The sequence below is a fragment of the Cervus elaphus genome, chromosome 5, assembly GCF_910594005.1.
Source record: "Cervus elaphus chromosome 5, mCerEla1.1, whole genome shotgun sequence".
In the NCBI taxonomy this organism is placed as follows: Eukaryota; Metazoa; Chordata; class Mammalia; order Artiodactyla; family Cervidae; genus Cervus; species Cervus elaphus.
The window spans coordinates 107,561,799-107,581,847 of NC_057819.1; the positions used below are offsets into that span (position 1 = coordinate 107,561,799).

The window sequence follows — 20,049 nt, forward strand, 5'->3', positions numbered from 1 at the left end:
CATGCCCTCCCCAGGCAACCCCTTCCTACTGTTCTGGGGCTGTGGGCTGCGAGCATGCTGGGTGGATGTTATCCCTGCCCTCATACAGCCAACATACCTTGGAGAAGACCGACAGTAAACAAGATGCTGCAGAAAGTGGCCTGCTGGGAAGAAAGCAAAACGGGGGAAGGGAGACTGTGGGCGGGCCTCTCCAAGAGGTGCCCTGAGGTGCCCCTGAAGGAAGAACAACCTGGGAGGAGGGTTCAGCAGCAGAACCAAGCTGGTGGCCTCTGAGGCCTGGATGGCCAGGCAGTGTGTTGGGAACAGGGAGGCTGAGGGTGGGGAGCACTGGGACTTTGGTTTTCTCTCCTGCCCTGGGAGGCTGTGAGCCCCTTATATGTTTTGAGGGTTTCCTGCTGAGGAATGAGAGACCTGGGCAGGTTCGGGGAGGAGGCAGTTCCTGGGGCTGTGACACTGGGAGGAACCTTGGGAGCCTCAGGGTGGCAGTCTGCAGGGCGAGGTACCAGTGAGGTACTGCCTGGTTTTCATATCCCAGTCACTGGTTAATTGACACTGGTGTTGTCATATTAAGATGCCAGGGTTACAGGAGCTGGCAGCTCTGAGCCTGCTGGCCACTCAGCCCAGTAAACCCCAGCCTGCAGGGTCCCCTCCTCACCCACCCCTGCTCCTCATGGCTCTGTGGCCTCAGGAGCAGCCCCTAGTCTCTGGGCCTCACACTTCTCAAATAAAGGAGCAGCTCAATTGGACCAAGGGGCTTTTTGCCCTTCTGGCCTGTCTGTGGCTCTGAGAATGCCCGGCTCAGCGAATGTTTCCTGAACAGCTACTGTGTGCCCCACTCAAGGCTGGGCGGGTCTGGGCCCCACCCTGGAGTAGAAGAGAGTATTTCAGAGCAAGGTGTGCTGGGAAGGGCTAGCTGTAGCCAAAGCTCCTGCTCATCTCACTGGCTTCTCACGCAGCTGTGGGAGGGGGTTTGTTTTACAGAGAAGGAAGTGGGACCTCACAGGGTGAGTCCAAGTTCCCCCTACCTGGCCCTGCTGGGCCCCCTCCACATCAGAAGGAGGTGTGATGCCCCCCACTGCTGTGGGCAGTGCCCTGGAAGGGCCATGAACCCGCTGCCCACAGGTAGACAGTGCCTGCATCCGGACATGGGAGTGCCTCCCCAGGGAAGGTGGTGACCCTTATTGCCCAGCCAGGGGCCCATAGTGGCTGCTGGTGGGTGCGTACTAGGGTGAGGAATTGAGTTCCCACCTGGCAGGCAGGTCAGGAGGGAGTTGCAGAGCCTGAGGAGTCAGGCTTATATCTCTGCTGGATGACCTTGGGAAGATGCCTGCTTCTCTGGGAAATGGGTCTGATAAAGGTTCTGGGGGAGGCTGGGGCCCCGGGGTCCAGCTGACTAGCTCTGAGACTGGCCCTCTGTGTGGGGGCTCTGTACTTGGGGCTGAGGGTGCCCTCGTCCCAAGACCTGCTTGAGTTCGACACAGAGTTGATCCAAGGTATTCCTGTGTATTCCCCAGCTGAGAGGAACTATCTCCCAGCTGAGAGGTGTCTTGGCTCCTCTGGGGACCCTGGGTGTCTTGGGGCCCCTTCCTCTTAGGGTGGTACTCTGTCCTCTGTCTTCTGGGAAACTGGGCCGGGGAGGGTGGGGAACTGAGCCACTTCCCTCCTCGGTCACCGTGAGGGAGAGGGAGGAAAAGTTTCCTGAGAGCCTTTGGTCCCCAGGGAGCTGGTCTCCGAGGAGGAGAAAACCAGGACACCAAGTACCAGTGGGCGGGGGGAGGGGCTGTGTCTGGGATCTCCTGGGATGCCCCTTCTCTCCACTGCAAGCTGTCAAAGCAAGGGCGCTCAATCTGGGGGCAGATATACCTTTGAGCTGGTGAAACAGGGCCAGTGTCGTGGTAACAGTGGAGTGTGGTTGTGAGCCAGCGCTCGGTCAGCGTTCCGCCGTGAGCCTGCCGAGGGCGTTGGGTCTGCTTGGTCCTCAGTCCTCTCTGTAGCTGCACGACCCGGGCGAGGAGAGTGAGGCACAGGGAGGTGAGGGGATCCGTCGCCACCGCTGGGCAGAAGACCTGGTGTGGCTCCAACTCTGAACAGCCTGGGGTGAGTTTTCTGGGTGGCCTTGGCCAGGCCAAACCACCAGCTGCCTGGGGCTGGGAGCCTGGGGCTGGTGGGGCCTGTAGACCGCTCTGTCTGAGCCGCCAGCAATCTGGGCGGTGGCCAGAAAGCCATCCTCCTTGGTTAGAATCCTGCAGCCAGTCTCCCTGCTGTGCAGACACATAATTATATTTCACATTAAAGGGGAAGCTGGAGGCTGAGGGGGCCAGGGAGCTCTTTGAGGCTGCTGCTCTGGGCACAGACCTGCCTCCTTGGCCCAAATCTGTGGCCCCTGAGCTGAGCAAGGGTTCAGACTGGTGATAAAATGGGGTCTCCCTTTTAGGCCAAGGTCCAGCAGGGCAGGTCTGTGTGCCGGGATGAAAGGCCTGGGCCCTGCCAATGGCTGAGAGATCTGAGGCCCAGACAATAGGCCCCAGGAGGCTTGAAGGGCAGGCCTGTGGGAACAGGCTGGGAAGAGGCAGAAGCAGGGGTGGCAAGAGAAGAGGGTCACATGGGGGTCAGGTTCTCCGAGAAAGAGGGCAGGGGGAGGAGCACAGAGAGAAAGCAGGAGACAGGAAGAGTCAAGCAGAGCACAAGATGAGGAGAGAAATTCTATTCAAGAGGGGGAAATATGTGTGTCCGAGTGTGCATGCCTGGTGTGGAATGGGAAAGGAGTCCATGGGAATGTGCAAGTTGCTATCTGTGCACAGGTGCCCTCCTGCAGCCACCAGCCTGCACGTGGAAGTATGAGTGTTTATCCCACCTGTGCACTTTCAACCATCATGTATGTCACAGCATGCATTCTGCATGTGTGGATCCAGACGCCTGAGCTCGTGTACTTGGCTGTGTGTGCCTTCGCCATGCACCTGTGTGGGTCCCTGGGAGGACATGCCTCCGCCTGTGTGTGTGTATGTGTGTGTGCGCGCGCGTGTGCACGCTCGCGCGCGCGCTCCAGTGCGCAAGTGGCTGGTGGTGTGTCTGTGTGTGGAGGGGGGCCGGGGCCAGGGACGCCCGGTCAGGCCTGGGTCTGGTGGGCGGGGGCGGCGGCGGAGCGGCTCAGAGCGGGAGTGCTCTCGGCGGAGAGTTAGAGTTGTTGCCGAGCTGGGTTCTGGTGACAGCCGGGCGCGGAGCTGGGAGCGCGCCGAGCCTCAGTCTCCTGCCGCCTCCTCGCCCTCCATTCCACTCTCCCCGCCTTCTCCGGGCCTTGCCTCTGCCACCGCCTCCCGGGGAACCGTAGCTGAGGGCGAGCGGCCGGAGCGGGCGTGGAGGCGCGGGGCGCCTGGGCGTAGGGGAGCGCGCCGGGCCCAGCCCGGGATCAGATAGCAGCAGGCGGGGGAGGGGTTGGATCGGCCGCACGAGCTGCCGGACGGAGGGACGGAAGCCAACCGCGCCGACCGGAGCGTGCGCCCCGCGACCGGGGGCGCCGTCCAGGCGCGCGCCCCCGACCCGCGGCTGGACCAGGGCGATCGGCGGCCCAGACCGACGCGCCCCTCAGCATGGAGCGCCCCCGGGGGCTGCCCTGAGGCGGCGGCAGCGATGCAGGCAGCGCGGCGGCTGCCGGGGCCAGGAACAGCCGCCCGGAGCTCGGAGGACGCGGAGCGCGCAGTGCCCAGGGCACTGACCGAGGTAAGCGCCCGGGGGCTCGGCTCCAGCTCCCCGCCGGTCCCCTCCCGGGCCGACCGAGCAAGAGAGGGTGCCGCAGCAGGGCAGGTGGGACGGCGGGCTTGGTTCGTCCTCTCGTTTTCTGTTTTTTCTTTTTCTCCCCTTTCTCCCCCTCCCTGGTGAGCTATCGGAGGAAATGCTGACTGCAAGCTTTTCTCCCCTGCCATGTCTCCAGCCACCGCCACCAAGGAACTTCGCTTCTTGCTAACCTTCGTCCTGGGGGCGCTCCGGGAAACTTTGAGGCGCCCACGGTCCCCTTCTGGACTACTTGCACGAAAAGATTCGGGAGGGAGCGTGGGAAGGCACTTTCGTGGGCAGCGTCAGTCTTATCCATGACCTTCTCCGGAGACCCCCGACCGGGGTCGGGGTGCGGAGGGAAGTGCGGATTACTGTCGGCCGGGAAAATGCCCCCAGGCCCAAGGGCTCCGGGTCCTTGGAGTCGGCTCTCTTTCCCATCTTCTGTGCTCTAATGGAGCAAAAACATTCTGGAAACGGTGTTCTCCGCTGGCGAGTGAGCTAGCCAGTGAGTCCAGGCGCACCTTTTTTTTTTTTTTTTTCTCTTTGCTTTTAGAAATCGGCCTTGATCGCGGAGCAGGGGGCTTGGCTGAGAAGCCCGGCGGATTCAGGGCCGGGGTCCCCTCACTGTGCCGCGGTCTGCTCTGGACGTCCTGGGGCGCGGGGAGGGGCCCCGGCGAGAGCAGCTGGGCGCAGAGCTCCTGTCGGGCTTCAGATGGGATTCGAGGCCTGTTCTGACGAGTGTGCACATGTCATGTGAATATTTAAACACCTGTGTTCAGAATGGGAGAGCACAGGAAAGTGTCTCTTTGGAGGTGGTCTTTAGTTCTGCCTCCCCACGGCCTGAATCTGCTAGGACCTGGCCACCTTGCTTCCCGTTTCCTGGGCGGCTCATCCTCCGGGAGCACTGCCCTGCCTGGGACCACTGCCCGCTTCTTCTCTGCTCCCCCGTACCCAGGACAGACCCTGGAATAAAGTGCTGGGGACCTCCTGTCCCCCATATCCATGTTGCGTCCCACAGCCCGGGGTTTTCAGGCTCGGTTTCCTGGGAGCACAGAGGCGCCCACACGCCCCTGAAATCAGCAGCCGCCTCCTCGAAGGTGTGAACCCAGAAGGTGGTAGCCTCTGGCCTACCCCTCACCTGCTCCCTAGGTGCAAAGGACAGCCAGGCCCTGGCTGCTGCCCGACTGAGACCCCAGCCTCCCCTTGTGCTAGTTTGCTCCTTTGCCGTGCCTCATCACAGGTCTCCACCCCGACCGCCACCATGTGGCCAGGGAGGGCCAGAGAGCGGACAACCCATGGAGCAGTGGGGGCTTCTGGCCTTCCTGTGGCGTGCTCACTCCTCCGTTGTGAGAAGAGCACCTCCACCTCATGCTGGATTCCCATCCCAAAGAAACTCCCCAGCAAAATCTGCCCCTCAGCTTTCCGGCAGCCCCTCCCTTCCAGGTAGGGGACCCAATTTTGGCAGCTCCAGAAAGGGGGCTTCCATCATTTGGGGCCAAGGCCCCAAGGGAGAGCAGGGTGCAAGGGGGAGGGGCTTGCTTGAGCACCCTTGGGGACAAGAAGTGGGCACCAGTATGCTGGACAGCAGTGGAGGTCCCTCTTCTCTACTGATGTACTGCTAAGAGCATGTGCTGGGCATTCTATAAACACAGGTGTTTAAAGACACCTGTGTGTGTATATGTTTGTGTGCTCAGTCATGTCCAACTCTTTGCAACCCCATGGGCTGTAGCCCGCCAGGCTCCTCTGTCCATGGGATTCTCCAGGCAAGAACATGGGCATGGGTTGCCATTTCCTTCTCCAAGGGATCTTCCCAACCCAGGGATCAAACTGAGGTCTCCTGTACTGGCAGGTGGATTCTTTACCACTGTGACTGGGACACACCAATCTGAATCCCCAGTCCCAGACCTTACGTTGTGCCCCCTGTCCAGCTGAGGGTAGAGCAGAGCCCCATCCCTAGACCTGAATGCGATGGTCCTTCCCTTGGTGAAAGGGGCAGAGCCTGACTTTGTTGGTCTCTCCCTGGACCTCCTCCCATGCCCGACTGCCATGTCAGACCCCCATTGGGCTGCCGGTTGCTCAGGAGGGGACCCCCTGAGATATGTGCCTGGTGGAAGGATGTTCAGTGAACTGTGCTGTACTGGGAGGAAAAGGTGCCCGGGGAGGGGTAAGATCTTGCCCAGAGCCACACAGCTTGTCAGGAGTTTGAGCATAAAACTCCACCTTGCTCTCCCTAGGCCAGAGGGCCGCCCTGGTGGGTTTCCTGTCCCAGGGCCATGCTGTCCCTCCTCTCATGTGTGCCCAGACAGGACCAGGTGACACGGGTGGCCCGGAGGCAGTGAAGTGGTAGCGACAGGAGTGATAACAGTAACAGCAATCACAGCGACGGCAGCGCCCTGTCGTTGGGAAGCACTGGGACCGGCTTGGCTGTGGGCAGATTCCTCTGGCCTGGCGAGGCCTCAGGTGCCCTGGGCCATGGCTGGCAGCACCAAGCATGGCACCCGGAGCCTTGGCACAGCGTCTGGGGTGGAAGCAAATGCACCGTCACTCCCAGCAGCCTCTGTGGCCCTTGTCTGGCTCCAGGCTGGAGGCTGCTGGAGCCCCCTCAGGGCCCACCTGAATCCCACTCTCAGCCTGCTGCTCCCAGCTGGGGCTGGCTCTCCTTTGACTGGGTTCACCTGGTGCCTGTTGCTGGGCCCCTGCTGGGGCTTTTGCTGTGAGTGACACTGGGCACACGTGCCCCTCCCCTGGGGCTGCAGCTGGAGCCTGGCCCCCGCTGACCTGGAGGAGGGGCTGGGGGAGGCAGCTCATGGACAGCAAGGGGGTGGAGGCTGGGCTGGCCACTCGGAAGGTGTGGTGGGCGTGGGCTTGGTCCACAGGATGGCTGCTCCAGAGGAATTTGGCCATGTGGTAGGGAGACAGCCAGGGGAAGGCCAGAGATGAAAGAGAGCCAGCCTGAAACTGGGCTGCGGGCAGAGCAGGAGGCTCAGAGGCTTCAGAGAAGCCATGGGGGTGGGGAATGGGGGTGGGGGTGGGGGTGAGGCCAGGCTCAGGCGGGCGGGTTTTCCAGAGGATCTGGGGCCGAGAGCAGAATTGGAGCCCTCACTGGGCACTGGCTGAGGGCCCAGCACTCTGCCAGCTGATTTAATTTCCTAATGGTCAGCCAGTGCAGAGGGTGGCAGTAGCTTTTGAGTCCCAGGGAGGTTCCCGGAGAGACTGGAACACGGCTCTGACCCAGAGCCCACCTTCCTGCATCCCCCAGATACCCTGCCCAGATGCGTCTCTGCGCCAGGCTGACTGAGGCGGCTCCTGCACCCAGGGCTGGTCCCCTACAGGCCCTGGTGTCTGCCCGCCATCCCAGTCCCAGGTTGCTGTGTCCTCAGGGCCTGGTTAAGGCCTGGCATGCAGTAGGAGCTCTGTAAATGTTCAGCGGGTCTGTGTCTGGGCTGCTTTCTCTGCCGCAGAGCCTCAGCAGAAGTGTGCTCCTGGGGTGGAGACTCTGGTTCTCTCTACTTAGCTGTGGCCCCAGTGCAGCGTCTGGCATACAGAAGGTGATTAATGGGTGTTGAGTAAATGGAGACCCGGCCCTTGCCCTCAGGGATCTCCTTGTTTCGGGAGAGACTTTGGGGCAGGCAACTGGGGCAAGTGCAGCCGGTGGTCTGACTGTGGCGAGTCACTTCTCCTCTTGGGCCTCAGTCTGTCATCTGTGAAGTGGGATCAAAGCACCTGGCTGGGAGGCTTCTGAGATGCCCAGGACGGGACAGTGAAATGTGAGCTTCTGTGTGTGCCTCTTGCAGGGGGTCCTAAAAGAAACAGGGTGTGGAGTGGAGGGGGCTCTGTGGAGGAGGGCATGGGCCACTGCTGGGGCTTTAGCTGTGAGTGACCCTGGGCACACCTGCCCCTCCCCTGATACCTTCCTCCCCTTGGACAGGTGGGGAAACTGAGGCCCAGCGAGGGCAGGCGAGTGCCCTCCCCACTCCACTGCCTCCACTCACCCCACCCGTGTCCCGCTGCTCCTTCTTCCTGCCCAGCTGCTGAAGTGGCAGCTGCAAAGGCTGCGTGAGGCCGTGGGGGCCCTGGGCCCCTAATTAGCCTTCAGTCATGTAGCGCCACACATGGCTCTCTTTGCGTGGCCCCTAGGGTCTGGGCTCTGGGCCCTCCTCGTCCTGGTCCACCGGGCCCTGCAGACTGGTCCTCCTTATGCCTTCACTTCCTCTTCCCGTCAGGTCATCCTGCTCCCTCCCCTCTGCACCTCCAGCACAAAGGCCAGCTCCAGCCCTGACACTCCCCTGCAGATGTCCACTTGACTCCGCCCTCATCACCTTCAGGTCTTGCCTCTCCAGGCTCCCCTGGGCAAAGCAGTACCTCGTGTTTGTCATGTTTCCTGTCTTGGAGTGTTAGTACCTTGAGAGCTCATCTCCTGAGCTCACCTCTGGGACACAACCTGGTTCCACCAGCTCACTGTGGCCATGGTCCCCAACTGTGGGGGCCTCCTGGGGGAGAGGACGGTGGGACATGCCCACTGTGGGAGTGGGCAGCCTGTGGCCTGAGGGGGCCAGCCCCAGCTGGAGGTGGCGGGTCTCTCTAGGAGCAGAGTTGGGGGCAGCAGTTGAGACCCTCTGCCCCTAAAGCCTCCTCACAGCATCTTGGAGGCATCCCTTGGAGAGCTGCGCTGGGTGGGTGGGTGGGGGGAATGTGGAGATAGCGAGGTATTGAGCTCTGTGTGTGTGTTTGAACAGCCGATGGCCGAGGTCAGGGAGGGGCTGTGTGCCCCCACTCCCCGCCCACCTCCTCTCCTTCCAGCTGCAACCCAAGCCCCCTGAGTTGGCTGCTCCAGCCTGCAATTCCCCAGCACTTAAAGCAAAAATAAATCTCTGCCAGCAGCTGGCATTCTGGGTGGTAGCAGTCACGCCACCCCCTGCCCCGACCCTGTGCCTCTGGGCTATTGGTTCCAGGCCAAGCTGGGCCAGGGGTGCCAAGGGGAGCTGGCTTCATCTGGCTTCTTTCCAGAGAGGTGCCTCTCTGGGTCACTGTCACTGGGAGGGTAGAGGTGGATGGATGTTGGCGACTCCTGCGGGAGCTGGGATCTGGGGGCAGGTGGGGGCTCAGAGGTGGGGTTTCCCAGGGGCCTGGGCCGTGACCTTGTGGAGGCAGGGTGTGGGCAGGGCCCTGGAGCCCCTCTCACATGACACCCTTGGGATGGGCCCCTAGATCTCGCTATCCTTGCTGGGCTCTCTTTCTGTTCTCAAAGAGCCCTGGAGGTCTCCGATGGGTGAGTTTTAGTGACACAGGCGACACAGGCCTCGAGGAGCTCAGAATTCAGCATTATTCATTCTTCTGACAATTAAGTCTCCAGCAAGCATCACTGCTATGCCCTGTGCCTGGGGCTGGGGCCTGGGAACTGATGTCTCAGTTGGGGGGATCATGAAACAAGTGAACAGACACTTAAAGAAGCATAGACTTTGTCATATTCTTCTGCTAATTATCACAGCTTTTTATGACAAGAGTGTTACATGCTCATGGTAAAGCATCAGACAATTTTAAGGATAGAAATGAATTTCTTTTTCTCAAACTTTGTCTTCCCCTCACCCCTACCATGAAGTTACATGCTCTTGAGGTGACTGTCATTAGAGAACTTTCTGGGTTGTCCGAGTGCTTCACCAGTACATCCATCGGCAGCGCCCTGTGTCTCTCTCCCCATCCCCATTTCCATGTTTCTCATCTTCCATCCCTGCTGTACATGCTGGTGCCCAGGCCCCATCCCCAGGGGCTTCATCCTATCTCCTTCAATGGTGTTGGCTTGAGGGCTAAGTCAGAGCCTTGGGACCATGGAATCTTAGCTGTGGAATCTAGGAACACACAGCCACCCAAGTTCCCAGGCAGTGGGCTCTGAGTTATGGTTGTGGCCTCTTTGGGACAGAGACCCTGGAATTGCAGAATTGGTGTATCTCAGCCCTGGCAGGTGTGTTGGATCTTTGCTGGGGTACCTCCTTCCTCAGCCCCCTCGGGCAGCAGTTGGAGAATCCAGATCTGGCTCCACCCTCAGAAATCCTAGTTCCAGGGGCCCAGGGTGGAGCCCTGGCTCAGCATCCGTGGGGAGGTCACCCTGCTGCAGTCAAACCTGGGCTGTCCATGTCCTCTGGGTCTCAGGGACCATGTGGTCCAGCATGGACAAATGTGCGGCTGAGGCCGGTGTGGTGCCTGACCCTGCAGGGAAAGCACCGGCCAGGTTGCTCCTCTGAGGCCCTGGGGGTGGTGGTGGGGGGGGGGGAAACAGGCCTCTGCTGGGGACGGTCACCCTCAATCTGCCACTGAACTTCCTGCTGGGTGCCTCCATCACTCCTGTCACCTGGTTTGGAGGAATCAGAAGGACGGTCCCCGCCTGGCCCCACTGAGGGCCCCTGTGGAAAGGGTCTGAGAGGCTGAGTTGAGAGGACTGCCCGGGTGATCAGCCTGAGCCTCAGCAGTCCTGCTTGTGAAGTGGATGTGAGCATCATGCGTCGGTCTGGGAATCTGTTTTCTTATCCCCTTTCCGCTCCAGCTCTGTGGTCAGGGCAGCCAGGGCAGCCTCCTCGCTCCCTGCCCCCAGCCCCTCTGCCATGCAGGCCGGAGGCTAACTGTGCCCATCACCTTGGCCCGCTGTGCCTCAAGCTGTCAGCAGCACCTGCCTGGCCAGGGTGGCCAAGTTCCCCCCAACCCCCTGCCCAGCTCCAGGAGCCTTCAGGACCGTTGGAGGGGATGCCTTCAGAAGTCCTTGGGGGCAGCCACAGAATGGCCTGTCCCCTCCCTGGGGGCTTCATAGCAGAGGAGACCCCAGCCACCTTCTTTCTTTCCTCTGCTGGCCCTGCCAGCTATAACCTCAGGGCACTTGTGGGCTTTGTCCCAATCCTGTGGCAGATGCCCTGACCCTGAGGCTGCAGAGCGAGGTGACCAAGCTCTGGGTCCTTTCCTGACCCAGCTGCCCTCCTGGTGGGCCTCAGATCAGACACTGGAGGAGAGGGTGGCGGGGGAGCAGCACCCCTGGGAGCTGTGACCTGAGCCTGTGGTCGCAGTCTGCTCATCTGGGAACTGGGCACATGAGGGCAAGTGGTTGAACAAATCTGCACGGCTGACCTGTCTGCACTGCCCTGCGTGGAGCTGCCATCTCCATCGGTCAGCTAGGTCCCAAGGGGAAAATAGAAGTGGGATGGTGGGCAGCAGGTGGAGTCTGTACTACTTTCTTCCATAATAAGACAAAACAGACTGGGGGGCTTAAAACAGAGCAAGCTATTGTCTCTCAGTTCCAGGGCCAAAGTCTGAATTCAAGATGTTGGCAGAGTCGCTTCCTCCTTGAGGCTTCCTGGGGTTCCTTGGCTGGTAGACGTGTCCCTTCCATGTGTCTGCACATGGCCTTCTGCTCCCTGAGTCTTCTCTCCTCTCTAGAGGACACTTGTCATTGGATTTAGGGCCATTTTCCCCTGATGACTCAGTGGTAAAGAACCCGCCTATCAATGCAGGAGACTTAAGAGACATGGGTTTGATCCCTGGGTTGGGAAGATCCCCTGGAGGAGGGCATGGCTACCCACTCCAGTATTCTTGCCTGGAGAATCCTATAGACAGAGGAGCTTGGCGGCTACAGTCCATGGGGTCACACAAAGTCAGACATCACTGAAGTGACTTAGTGTGTATGATCCAGGATGATCTCATCTCCAGATCCCTTGCTTAATTATATCTGAAAAGACTCTTTACCTAAATGAACTCACATTCACAGGTACTGGGTGAACACGTAGTTTGGGAGAGCCATCACTCAACCCATTACACGTGGTCAACCTGGGTATGCTGCCCTGCGTCCTGATTTTTTTCTCCTTTAAGAAAAATATGTAGTTTTGGGCAATGTATCTTGGAGAGAGAAGCACATTCAGTATGCTTGGTTTGTGCTGCTTACCAGTTGTGTGTCCTTGGGCAGATCGCTTGACTCTTCTGTGTCTCTATTTGCTCATCTGCAAGTGGAGGCATTGATGGTCCTCCTCCTCATCAGACTGCTGGGAACTCTCAGAGTAAATGCAGAGGAGGGGTATAGTAGATGGCACCTTTGATCAGTACATCCATGAGCAGAGTGGTTTTACAGTCACCCGCATTGCATGCATTGGGCTGGATTTCTGGTTCATGAGCGGCCTCGACACCCCACATAACGCTGCTGTGATCACCTGGGTCCTGAGGTCCCTGTGCCAGGATTACACAAGCAAGAAGTCCGCATGTGGCCCTGCTGGGTCAGAGGGCCTGTGCCTTGGCAACTCTTAGAGCCACTAGCGATGTGCCCTCCAGGGTGGTCGCTCCCTGCCCCTGGGAGAGAGGACGAGACTCTGTCCTTGTCAGCGCCTCCACGGGCACCTTTCTCGTTTTAGAGCCAGTGGAGCTTTTCTTCCTGTTGAAATACCTTTCTGTGGTTCCCTTCCTGGCTGCTGCTAGCTCCTGCTGAACGCTTATTTCCTTAACCATTGTCCTTCTCCAGGTTGAGGTCTTTCCTGGTGCCCCTGCCACATGTGGCACCCTTTCTCATCCTGGTGGGTCCTCATGGTTAGACCCAAGGATGGAGAAGCAGCTGCCCTATTTTCCAGATGCCAACACTGAGGCTCAAAGAGCTCACATAGCAGCCCAGCCTCTCTCATTTCTAATAGTCCATTTGCACCTGGAGCCTGCAGGGCCTCCTCAGGTGTCTTGGTTTCCCTGCAAGCCTGCTGTCACTGGAGAGAGAAAGTTGGGCTTCAATATTCCTGTGTCCCCATCCTGGCTGCTTCCCTAGGCTGCCAGAGTCCCTTTGGAGATGGCTGATGTGCTGTTGAGCTGCTGGGATCTGCTGGCCTGAGGTTGCTGCCCCGGGAGCTTGGGTGTCCTCAGCCCCCTCCCTTGGCTCCTGATGACCATCAGGATATTTTGGATGCTTCAGCAAAATGCCTGCCTTGGCTGTGACTTCAGCAACCCATGGTGTCACTGGGTGCCTTTATTTCTCAGGAAGTGCTCTGATGTTTCACTGAGACTCGGCACCCAAAGATAATAATGAAGATGACTGTTTACTTTGGCTTCTGGTTCCAGGCACTGCGCACAGTGCTCTCCCGAACTTTGTCTCATTTAATTCTCAAATGTACTGGCTGGGAGAGGGGCAGGATTGAGAGATGAGGCACCAATGGAGGCAGGCGGCCAGGTGGAGAAGCGCCGAGGCTGGAGGCCCCAGGGCCTTCCAAAGACGTGAGGTCCTGTAGGAAGGCCACGGGTCCTGCTGGGCTCTCCCTTGAGGGAAGGCTGAGACCTGGGCTGAGGATCCAGGTGCAGTGTTGGGCATGAGCCAGGTTGGCCTGGATTTAAGTAGGGCTGCCCCTTGCCCTGTTTGTGGCTCCAGGCAAGTAGCTTCACCCTTCTGAGTCTCACTATTCTGAGAAACAGGGCGAAGTCTGCCCTTTCAAACGTGATTCTGTGTGCCAGGTTTTAGGAGTATTTCAGAAGCCTAGATGGTGAAGGGTTCTCAGCGGCCTATCCATTTTACCACTGGGAAAATTGAGGCTTAAGAAGGGGAGGGGCTGAATGATCTTCCCCCCTCCATCCCCTGAGACCTCAGCCACAGGACTTGGGGCTGGTCCAATCTCCCTCATCTTTACTCCCACAAAACTGGGATAGGAAGACAGGTCATTGTTTGAGCAACTGCTCTGTGCTGGGAGGCTCATGCAAGGGAAAGATTTAGGCCAGGGCCCTGCTAAAGCTCTCAGGGTAGGGATCAGGCCTCCTTTATCCTTTCCTTAGGCAGAGGGGAGGCTCCCATCTCTCCATCAGCCCCTTGTCCCGGGAGCCCTGACCCCTCCCAGGGCTGAGTTCTGTGCTTCTGCGTAGGTGGGTGTGTTGGACTTTCCGCAGACCTTCCCGTGAGTGCTGCTGAGAGGCTAGGATGCGAGGGCACAGGGGAGCTGCTTGGGGTGGAGCAGCACTGCCCATCGATTCATCCCCCATCCACTTCACTTTGGACCTAAGTTAAATGAATTCACGTGGCCTGAGTAGAAGTCCTCGGCAAGGACTGGGGCTGGTGGAGCAAAGAAGGTACCTCAGGGGAGGGGTGTCTGGCCCTGGCCCCACAGAAGGCTGTGGTAGTGCCCGTGCCTCCCAGGGTGAGTGTGCAGCCAGTGGAACTTAGAGAGCCCTTCAGAACCATCCCTGGTGCCCTGGTCCCCTGCCACCTGCTTCCTGAGCCTGCCCTGTCCCTCCTGGACATGCAGGAGATGAGATTTAAAGGGCATGACTGTCTTCTGCCCTGGTGCTTCATGAACCCCTCTCTTGCTCTGGCCCCAGACCCACCTCCTCCCTCTCCATCCAGAAGCTGCTATCTTGGTCCTGGGGCCCTGCCTCCCTTCTAAGCTCCTGGACTCTCAGCCGACAGTGTGGCCTCCTCATTACTGAGAAAATCGAAGAGGAGCCTTCTACTTGCTCCCACTGCAGCTCCCACCTCCTGCCACCTGCACCCCTTCACCACGCCTGCATCCCTTCCCTGTGACTTCCCACCTCCCGCCACCTGCATCCCTTTACCCTGCCTTCATCCCTTTCCTGTGACTGGATTGTTGTGCTCCATGTCCACTCGGCCCCTCCGCTCCCACCCACCCAAGGCCAGCGCTGTGGTGTCTCCTTCTCCCTGCTAAAGCCTTCTCTACATGCTGCACCCGTTCCTTCCAGAGGTGACCACTGAGGGCCTGCCATGGGCCGATGCTTCCTCCAAGCACCAGGACATACCAGGGGACAAAACAAAGCCCAGACGACATCCGTTTGTAATTACAGATTCTCAGTGAACTAGGAGTCGAGGGAAACTTTCTCAACTTGTTAAAGGCAGCTACAGAAATCTAGAAGTGACATCCTACTGAACGATGACAAACTTCCCACTAGAATCAGGAACAAGGCAAGGAAGTCGTCTCTCATGACTGTTTTTCAACATCTTACTGGAAATCCTGGCTAAGGAGGTAAGAAGAGGAAGTAAAAGATATACACATTGGGGAGGAAGACATAAACTGTCTCTATCCACAAATGACATGATCATCTATGTAGAAAATCTGAAGAAATTGACACAAAAACTCCAGGAAGTATTTCCGTGCTCCATGCTAAGTTGCTTCAGTTGTGTCCGACTCTTTGCAATCGACCCCATGGACTGTAGCCCACCAGGCTTCTCTGTCCATGGGATTCTCCAGGCAAGAGTACTGGAGTGGGTTGCCATTTCCTTCTCCAGGGGATCTTCCCGACTCAGGGATCGAACCTGTGTCTCCTGCATCTCCTGCATTGACAGACAGGTTCTTTACCACCAAGCCACCAGGGAAGCCCATGGAACTATTTAGATTGGTGCAAATGTAATTGCAGTTTCAGATGTGAATTTTAAATCATTATAACTAGGTTCAAACACATCTTGATTACTCAAAATAGGAACCATTACAATCAATACATTTTTGCCAATGAGAAATAAGGAAATCAGTGTGTTTATTCCTGTAGCGTAAAAACCCATGTTTTGGGATTAGATGAACTCTTGGAAAGCATTTTCTGCCTCCTGTTGGTTGTGGAAGTGTTTTCCCTGCAAAAACCTGTCGAGAAGCTTCAAGAAGTGGTAGTTGGTTGGTGAGAGGTCAGGTGAATATGGTGGATGAGGCAAAACTTCGTAACCCAAGTTGTTTAACTTTTGAAGCTCTGGTTGTGTGGCATTCAGTCTCGTGTTGTCGTGGAGAAGAATTGGGCCCATTGCAGTTTTGGGTGCATCTCATCGATTTGCTGAGCATACTTCTCAGATTTAATGGTTTCACCAGGATTCAGAACGCTGTAGTGGATCAGATGGGCAGCAGACCACCAAACAGTGACCGTGACCTTCTTTTGGTGCAAATTTGGCTTTGGGAAGTGCTTTGGACCTTCTTATCAGTCCAACCACTGAGCTGGTCATCACCAGTTGTCATATAAAATCCACTTTTTGTCAGATGTCACAATAATCTGATAGAGAAATGGTTTGTTGTTGTTGCATAGAATAAGAGAAGATGACACTTCAAAACAATTTTTTTGGTTTTAGTCAGCTCATGAGACACCCACTTATTGAGCTTTTCATCTTTCCAATTTGCTTCAGATGCTGAATGACTGTTAATGGTCGACACTGAGTTCTCCGGTGACTTCTCATGCAGTTGTGAGAGAATCAGCTTTGATGATTGCTCTCAGTTGGTTGTTGTCAACTTGTGATGGCAGGCCACTATGCTCCTCATCTTCAAGGCTCTCACTTCCTTTGCAAAACTTCTTGAACATCCCTGCATTGTACCTTTGCTAGCAGTTCCTAGGCCAAATGCACTGTTAATGTTGCAAGTTGTCTCCACTGCTTTACGACCCATTTTGAACTCGAATAAGAAAATTGCTTGAATTTGCTTTTTGTCAAACATCATTTCCATAGTCTAAACTACATATAAAATAAATAGCAAGTGATGTCATTAGCAAAAAAAATAAAGCAAAATATGTGCATTAAAATGATGTATAACATAACCACATTTATTTAAGAATGTATTCCAATATCAGATGGCAAAGGTTAACAATGCAAAACTGCAATTACTTTTGCACCAACCTAATAAGCAGTTAAAGCAAGGTTGCAGGATACAAGGTTAATGTACAAAAGTCAATCACTTTCATATACACTAGCAGTAAACAAGTGAAATCCAAAATTAAAATCACAATACCATTTGTATTAGCACCCCGACAATGAAATTGTGCTGGGCTTAGTCGCTCAGTCGTGTCTGCCAGGCTCCTCTATCAGTGGGGATTCTCCAGGCAAGAATACTGGGTTGCCATGCCCTCCTCCAGGGAATCTTCCTGACCTAGGATCAAACCTGGGTCTCCTGCATTGTGGGCAGATTTTTTCACCTTCTGAACCACCAGGGAAGCCCATGAATACTGGAGTGGGTAGCCTATCCCTTCTCCAGGGGATCTTCCTGACCCAGGAATAAAACCCGGGTCTCCTGCATTGCAGGTGGATTTTTACCACCTGAGCTACCAGGGAAGCCCTCAAACTACCTAGATATAAATCCAACAAAACTCTGATGAATGAGATCAAAGAAAAGCTAAAATAAATGGAGAGATATTCCATGTACATGGATAGGAAGACTCAATATTGTTAGATGTCAGTTATTCCCAGCTTGATCTACAGGTTCAATGTATCCCAATCAAAAATCCCAGAAAGTTATTTAGTAGATATCGACAAACTAATTCTAAGGTTTATATGGAGAAGTGAAGGACCCAGAGCAGCCAACACACTATTGAAGGAGAAGAACAAAGTTGTAGGACTGATGCTAACTGACTTAAAGACTTACTATAAAGCTACAGTAATCAAGACAGTGTGGGATTGGCAACGGAACAGACAGATAGATCAATGGAGCAAAATAGAGAGCCCAGAAATAGACACACACAAACACAGCCAACAGATCATTGACAGTGGAGTGGAGGCAGGGGAGCAAGGATGGTCCTTCAACAAATGGTGCTGGAACCACTGGATGTCCACATGCAAAGAACTTAATCTGGACACAGACCACATTACCCTTCACCAGACTTAATGCAAACTGGGTCATCAATGTAAATGTAAGGCACAAAGCTATGAAACTCCTAGAAGATGGTGTAGGAGAAAACTAAGATGACCTTGGGTATAGTTAATGGCTTTTTAGATGCAATATCAAAGGCATGATCCATGAAAGAAAGAATTGACAAGCTGGATGGACTTCATTAAAATTAAATGCTCTGGGAAAGATGATGTCAATAGAATGAGAAGGCAAGCTTCAGACAGGGAGAAAATATTTGCAAAAGACACATCTGATCAAGGACTGTTATCCAAAATAAACCAAAAACTCTTAACACTCAGCAATAGAGAACAAATGACAAACAGACAATAAAAAAAAAAAAAAAAAACGGACCAGAGACCTGAACAGATACCTCAGCAAAAGAAGATATACAAATGGCAAGTAAACATATGAAAAGATGCTCTATATCATTTATCTTCAGGGAAGTGTAAGTCAAAACAACAGTGAGATACTGCTACATACCTTCAGAAGGGCTGGCGAGGAGGTGGAGCAACAGGAACTCTCATCACTGCTGATGGAATACAAATGGTAGAGTCACTTTGGAAGACACTTTGGATGTTTCTTATAAAACTAAACATATTTTACTGTATGACCCAACAGATACCCCTTGGTATTTACCCAAGGAAGCTGAAAACTTATATGCACACAAAACCCTGCATGCAGATGTTTCTAGCAGCTTTAGTGGTTATTGCTAAAACTTGGAAGCAACCAAGATGTCCTTCAGTAGGTGATGGATAAATAAACTGTGGTCCACCCTGACAGTGCAGTATTCTTTAGCACTAAAAAGAAACGAGCTTTGAAGCCATGAAAAGACATGGAAGAACCCAAATGCATACTTAGCCGTATGCGTGAAAGAAGCCAATCCCGAAGGGCTGCATGCTGTGCCATTGATTCCAGCTACCAAATGTTCTGGAAAAGGCAGACCTATGGAAACAACAGGCAGATCGGTGGTTGCCAGGGGTGGAGAAGGGGAGATGGATAGGCAGAGCACAGAGTTTTTAGGGCAGTGAACTGTTCTGTGTGATACTGTCAAGGCAGATACAAGTCTTTGTCCATTTGTCCAAACCCACAGGCCGTACAGCACCACGAGTGGGTCCTGATGTAACCTGTGGACTCTGGGTGATGTTGACGGGCCCAGGCAGGGCCATGGGTCACAGCGAAGGTCCTGCTGTATTGAGGAATATTGATGATGGGGGAGGCTGTGCATGTGCGGGGTCAGGGTAAATGGCAACTCTCTGTTCCCTCCCCTTAATTTTGTTGTAAACCTAAAACTGCTCTAAGAAACACTCTTGAGGAAAAAAAGAATCCCGGCCCTCACGTGTCCATGGGCGGCTGAGTTAGTGACCTGAGAACCTGTGAGAGGGCAGGGTCATCTGAGCAGAGATCCATGTGGACTTGGGGAGGAACCAAGAGGGGGCCTGAGGGGAGAGGCTGGGGTGGACACTGTTCACCGGGTCAGGTGTGTCAGGCTGCAGTCGGGTTCATGTCTCTGGTGTGTGCCCTCATAGGAGAGGATCGCGGTGAACTGAGGAGCCCCTGAGCCCCGCGTCGCTGGGAGTGCGATGGAGTCACATCGCCCACTCCAGACCCAAGCGGAGCCGCAGGAACCCTGGGTCCCACAGGCCTGGCACACAGTAGGCGCTCAGCGTGTGCTCCCTTAAGGGGCACAGTTGTGGATGTGTGTATGCCCTGCAGTGCCCGGTCCCCCAGGCGTGGGCTCCCCAGGGAAGGGTGAGTCCGCCTGCTGCAGGGAGGGCAGAAAGGCAGGCAGGGGACAGGAGCCCCTCCTGCGGCACCCCTCAAAGGCTGCAGCTGCTCCAGTGGGAGGCGGGGGCCCAGCTGGCCCCCCACCCCCTAATCAGCCTGTCAGCACTGAGGAGCTGGCAGGAGCTCCCATCAGCACTATGCTGGTGGCTGGATTTGGAGGGAGTCCAAGCCACCTGGCTCCCCTTGGCCTGGGGTGCGGGTGCTGTGGGAGTGCAGGGTCTCACGGACCCCCACCCTCCTTTCTGTGTCCCCCTTCTTACAACACAGCGTCCTCAAGGGGGAGAGCCCAAGCAAGTGGGTTCAGAGTGTAGGCTTGGGACCAGTCTTGTAGACAGGGTCAGGCTGCGTGAATGGTAAACAGTGTGGACGGACAGTGGGCAGGAGGGGTGCTTGACTGTGTGTTCAGTGGCCGTTCAGGGCCGTGACTGTGTGGAGGGCATGTGTCTGAGTGTGTAAGCGGGCGTGAGGAGTTTGGGCACTGTGACCAGTGAAGCGGATGCAGCCGATGGTGCAGGTGGGGGAGAGCACACTGCGTGTGGGCAGCACCTGAGGGTTTGGGCCCCGCTGCTCCGTGTATTGTGCTCAGACCCTCAGTAACTTTTAGGTCCCGGTGCCGTCTGCTGTCCCCCGTCCTGCACTCTATCCCAGCACCTCCCCAGCTCATGGGTTTTCTGACCCTGTCACCCCTCTGCCCCCCTCCCCAGCGAAGCTTCTGCTGCCTTGGGCTTTCATGGGTATTGATGCATGGCTTCCCTGAGGTGACCTTGGGAGGGGCCAGTGCTCTTCTGACCCCGTTTACAGAGGAAGGCACGAGGCTCAGAGGGGTTCGGGGACTTTCTGGGGCCTGAGGTGTCCCTCTGAGCCTCTGTCTAGAAGTCTGGCTGTGGCTGACAGAGAAGCCTTCAAAAGCCTGGCTTCA

The 20,049-nt window shown here is 56.0% G+C and overlaps 1 protein-coding gene across 3 annotated transcripts in view; it reads left to right on the plus strand.

Annotated features, from left to right (window-relative positions):
- Nucleotides 1-3,048: 3,048 nt before the first annotated feature.
- The window catches only part of KCNJ12 (potassium inwardly rectifying channel subfamily J member 12), a 37,724-nt gene continuing 20,723 nt past the window's right edge, over nt 3,049-20,049 (plus strand). The window contains exons 1-3 of one of the 3 annotated variants that reach the window (XR_006341249.1): nt 3,049-3,717; nt 14,563-14,741; nt 15,878-16,211. The gene's annotated coding sequence lies outside the window, so the exon portion shown is untranslated. Of the gene's footprint in view, nt 3,718-8,528; nt 8,534-14,562; nt 14,742-15,679; nt 15,693-15,877; nt 16,212-20,049 lie in introns of those variants that run through there. The other 2 variants (XR_006341248.1, XM_043904104.1) reach the window with 2 other exon arrangements.